This window comes from Montipora foliosa, chromosome 7, assembly GCF_036669935.1.
Source record: "Montipora foliosa isolate CH-2021 chromosome 7, ASM3666993v2, whole genome shotgun sequence".
NCBI classification, from domain to species: Eukaryota; Metazoa; Cnidaria; class Anthozoa; order Scleractinia; family Acroporidae; genus Montipora; species Montipora foliosa.
The window spans coordinates 34,285,652-34,290,651 of record NC_090875.1 but is presented as its reverse complement, the minus strand read 5'-3'; the positions used below and the strand labels follow the sequence as shown (position 1 = coordinate 34,290,651).

General features: G+C 40.4%; 1 pseudogene; it reads right to left on the bottom strand.

Annotated features, from left to right (window-relative positions):
* The window catches only part of LOC138011871 (exonuclease 3'-5' domain-containing protein 2-like), a 19,187-nt pseudogene that overhangs the window by 3,112 nt on the left and 11,075 nt on the right, over positions 1 to 5,000 (bottom strand).

Genomic DNA, 5,000 nt, shown 5'->3' with positions numbered 1-5,000 from the left:
TGCCCCAAACCATTTCCTGATCATGCCTGCCTTCCAAAGTACCACTACCTTCCTTATGAGCAGACCCCAAATGAGGGGCGTGATCCAGACGATTGGCAACCAAGAGTCCAGTTGAAAGAGGTGCATGCCAGTGGTAGCATAGTTTTGTATGACCCAGAGAGCGTAGCTAGATTTGGAGACAAATTCATTGTGCAACCAAAGTTTGTGGTTGACTATCTCCAGCACCTTGAGGTCATGGAGTTCAAAAAAAAGAAGAAACTGGAGGAAAGGGCAAGGGAAAGTAGGGAGGCAAGAGAAAAGTCCTATGAAGGTTATCATTGGGCTAATTTGTGTGAAGATGCCACCAAGCTAAAAAAGCTCCATGTGCCAGAATTGAACAAATACTTAAAACATCATGGGCTATTAAAACAGCATCAGAAGAGCAACAAGAATGACAAAGTGAAGACAATTATGGGACACTTCTTGCGAATGAATACTCTCAGAACTGGACAAGCCGAAGTGGGAGGCAGGAATGAATCAGGTCAACTAAACAGCAGTGATGAAAGCAGTGAGGGAGAGGAAACTGATGATGACTACAAGAGTGATGCCCCTGACTCTGAAGACGACTCAAATGATGTCGTTCTTGCTTTTATCGCCTCAGATGAGGAATACGCAGACGAGCGGCCAGCTACAACATGCTCAGGACGAGCTGTAACAAGTGGTGGGGCATTTGACGGTGTAAACTGGCAACATGGGGGGGGGGGGGGAGTTGATCATATCATTTTGTAAAGGTCAAATGCCCAAGGGTTTGCCAGGGGGTGGGAGAGGGAGGATGGGCCCTCTTGGAATTGATTGATACATAACAAAACAATCACAGCCTTTAGAGAAAATTAATTACATAAAGAGAACTTAAAGATGGAATTACAAAGAGTCATTACCAACCCCTAATTTTTCTTTCAAAGCTTCATGACGATGATCCACCGACCATAAAGGTGGGAGGTACTTTGGGTGCATGGTATCAACAAAGTGCTTTCTCCACATCTTTTCAAATTCCAGTAGTTTCCCTTCTTCACGAACTCTTTTCACCACTTCACGTCCATGTGACACAAAATTAGCATTTTCCTTACGGGTTTCCATTGCTGCAGCCTGCATGATGATTTCTTGAGTTAAAACGGGTGCATTGAAGTATTTCTGCAAAATTATTGACAGTTCCTGGCGTCTGTCCTCTGGTATTTTGTTACCTGCATAATTTAAAGCTCTTGCAGCTGACTTCACTTTCCTTAGAACTGGATCTTCCACAAGTCGACACACAGCAGCATTTCCTTTAAAGAAAACGAAAAATCGAAGTGGCTATGAGTCACTGAACTCGGAAAATTAATTGCTACGAATACCACCGATCTGTGGAATGGCCCCGACTTACTGAGTCACTGCCCCGCCCACTTTCACTTGTAAATAGTTCAAATCCTTGAGAGGTGTTGTGCTCGATGCTACCTTTTAGGCCAGCAAACAAAACTTACACTCGAAGTAACAGCGAGACCGTGGTTGCACTTGCAACCTCTTCGCTGGACAAGAACAAAACATATCTTTCCATTGTTCTGTTTCGGTACACCTTAACGGCGAAAGCACACCGTCAGAAAGGAATTTCATCCAAATGTTTAACTGAAGTGGCAGTCAGTCAATAATTCAGACCAATTCCACAGAACGGTGGTTTTCGTAGTATGAAAGGTGAAAATGTGGAGCCTCGTTCCCAGGGTCTATCTTCTACCCTTTCTCAAGAGAAGGAGAAGAGACCTTGGAAACTAGGTGGTTCGCACTTATTCATTGGTCAATGGCAATATTATTCAACAATAAGAGTGTGGGGCTGTTACAAAGATGAGTATTAATTTACTCTTAAATAGTACTGTAGTAGGTTAGGTAGCACACACAGGAAGTGTGCAAAATGGCACATACTGCAATTATAGGAACAATTTGTAATTCAAATTCTTTATTCACACTACTCAAAGCATTTACACATAGTTTATTTAACAATTATTCGCCGAAGGAGAAGTGATTATCGGTGAATATTCACCGAGACGAAGTCGAGGTGAATATTCACCGATAATCACTGAGCCTGAGGCGAATAATTGTTTTAGTATAAATACACAGGTGATTATTTCAAAAAAGAAAAAAAAAAAAAACATTTCAACGCTAAAATCATCTGCACTTACAGTGGCAAAAGGACTACTGGCAGCCATTTTGTCCGTCGAGGTGATTATCAGCTGATAATCCAAGATAGCGAGCCAATGAGAGCGTGCGATTTTGTGTAATCACTTGTGTATTTATACTAAATTATAATTAATAAAAAAAAGAAACGAATTTGTACAAAACAAATTGATGTCAGTTTTTCAAGCATCTGCCCTCTTATTGACAATGAATTTTGTCACAACATTGTCAAAGTAGTCTACGGATCCAATCGGCTATCGCCTCGTGGATCCACAGCTACTTTGACAATGTTATGACCAAAGTCATGATCAATAACAGGACAGATGCATGAAAAACTGACATCAATTTGTTAATCTTACCCCCTTGGTCCATCAAAAATAATTAATAAGGTGATAATAGATGACATTCGCTTATAATTTCTTTTTTCGTCACTATCATAATGGTAATTTTTTGCCGCTCTTGAGAATTGCACATTCATTTTCCGTATACTACCTCCTATACAGTCTATTAGTTTTTCATGGTACAACTCAAAAAGGCATAATTATTTTGTTTGATTCTACTGCTAAAAACTGAACATAACCCTGAAAATAGTAGATACTGTCTCTTGATTGAAAGGAAGTTAGATCGAGAGTATTTACACCTACGATACTCTTTTGGTGGCCTAGTATTTTAGTATGGTCTAGTAACAAGCAAAAGTTATGTACCATAAGACGGTTTCACACCCAAACTCACAATGATTGAACTGGCACATCTAAATGCACTCAGTTGAGCACACAAGCAGCTTGACCTTAAAATACCTTCTTTACCGAACAGTGGATGTCAATGTTGGAACTCGCCAAATAAAGCTTTAACAAATACTTAATGACTCATGTGCCCAGCAGCTAATTTTAATCAAACAGAAAAACTTAATGTACATGCAAGTTAAGCAGACCAACAGTAGCAACCTTTCCTCTCCAACAAATCTTGCTTGTTGAGGAGAAAAGATTGTGTGACAAGCCAAAATAATTTCTGCGCAGGAGCTTCACTACAGAGCATGCATAGTAACCATATACTACATCAATTGTAGAATATGAACTTACCGAGTGGTGCATTATACTTGATCGCCAGTTCCTTTCTGAGTTGGTCATCATGGTGATTAGCCAGGCAGTGACACTTTGGACATGTCAATAGAATATCATGCGAGTGATGATCTTTCATCACAAGTGGAAAGTGACGGCGGTAATCATGAGGAACAACATTCTTCCTCATATAACTTTCATCACTTCCACACACAACACAAACATTGTCTTTGAAATTGAGGTAGTAATAGTCTGCTGTGCCTGGTCTTCCCGCAGGTTCAAAATTTAGCTGGACTGTGTAAGGATCGAGGCTTGTAAGATGTCCTATTTAAAATAATAATCATTATTATAATTGTAATAATAATAATAACAATTTTAATTAGTTTTTATTATGAGCTCGACAATGAAGCAGATTAAAAACAAGTACATCCCAATCCAGAAGAGTCGAGAGAGTTCTGGAATAGAATTTGGAGTGACACTTAAGTGTGCACAAGAATAATGCAAAACGAAGGATTTGAGGAGTGAGGAGATATGCTCTGCCAGGAGGATATAGCAATCAATATGGACAAGCTTAGGATAATTCTTAAGAAGGTTCCTGATTGGAAATCTCCCAACCCTGACTTGGTCCAGGGATTCTGCTGAAGAACTTTAAAAGCGTTCATCACAGATTGGTTGAACAACTCAACCCTTGTTTGGAGGCAGGAAAAGTGCCCTTATGGATGACCAATGGAAGAACTCTCTGTTTATCAAGGAAGTAAGTTTGGGTAGTGTAGCTCACAACTTCAGGCTCATCACGTCCTCCATTGATGTGGAAATTACTAACTGGCATTATAGCTGAAGATGCCTACTGGTACCTACCTGAGGAGCAAAAAGGAGCCCGCAAAAGATCTAGAGGGACCCACAATCTCCTGTTTATAGACAAGATAATTATGCAGAATGCTAGCTGGCAAGAAGAACCTTTTTATGGCTTGGATCGACTATCAAAAGGTGTATGACATGCTACCACACTCTTAGATAAAGGAATGTCTAGACGTGTTTGGGATAGCAGATAACGTCGTGAAGAGGCTTCTTTCCAACAGTATGGAGAAATGGAGGATCAAGCTGTATTCTTCCTCAACAATGAGAGGTGAAACTGAGATCAAGAGGGGTATATTCCAAGGAGATTCCCTATCACCTCTGTTGTTTGTGGCCTCGATGATACCGTTAAGACTAATGCTAGGGAAGACCAAGTACAGATATTACCTCAACGGCAAACAAGTGAACCATCTACTTTACATGAATGATCTTAAGCTGTATGCAAAGTCTAAAGCAGGTTTGGAATCCTGGTGAATCCTGTCCGAGCGTTCAGTGCGGATAATAGAGATGGACTTTGGGGTGACAAAATGTGCAAAGTTGGTAGTACATATGTGTACAGGAAAGATTGTCAAATCCAAGGGAATTAAATTGCCAGATGGCAAGTCAGATCAAGAATCTGAAAGAGGGAGCCAGTTATAAATACTTCGGTTTCCTGGAGGCAGATGAGGTCCAGCAAAAATAAATGAAGATCAGCTTAATGAAAGAATACTTTAGAAGAGAGCGTAAGCTGTTACAATCAAAGCTGGGTGGCACCAATGTCATGGGCTATCTCTCTCTTAAGGTACATGTACTCAGCAAGTTTTATTGAATGGACCCGAGAAGAGTTGAGATCATTGGACTAAAGAACACGGAAAACACTAACTACGCATGGGGCGCTCCATCCAAGGGATAGCATAGTGAGATTAT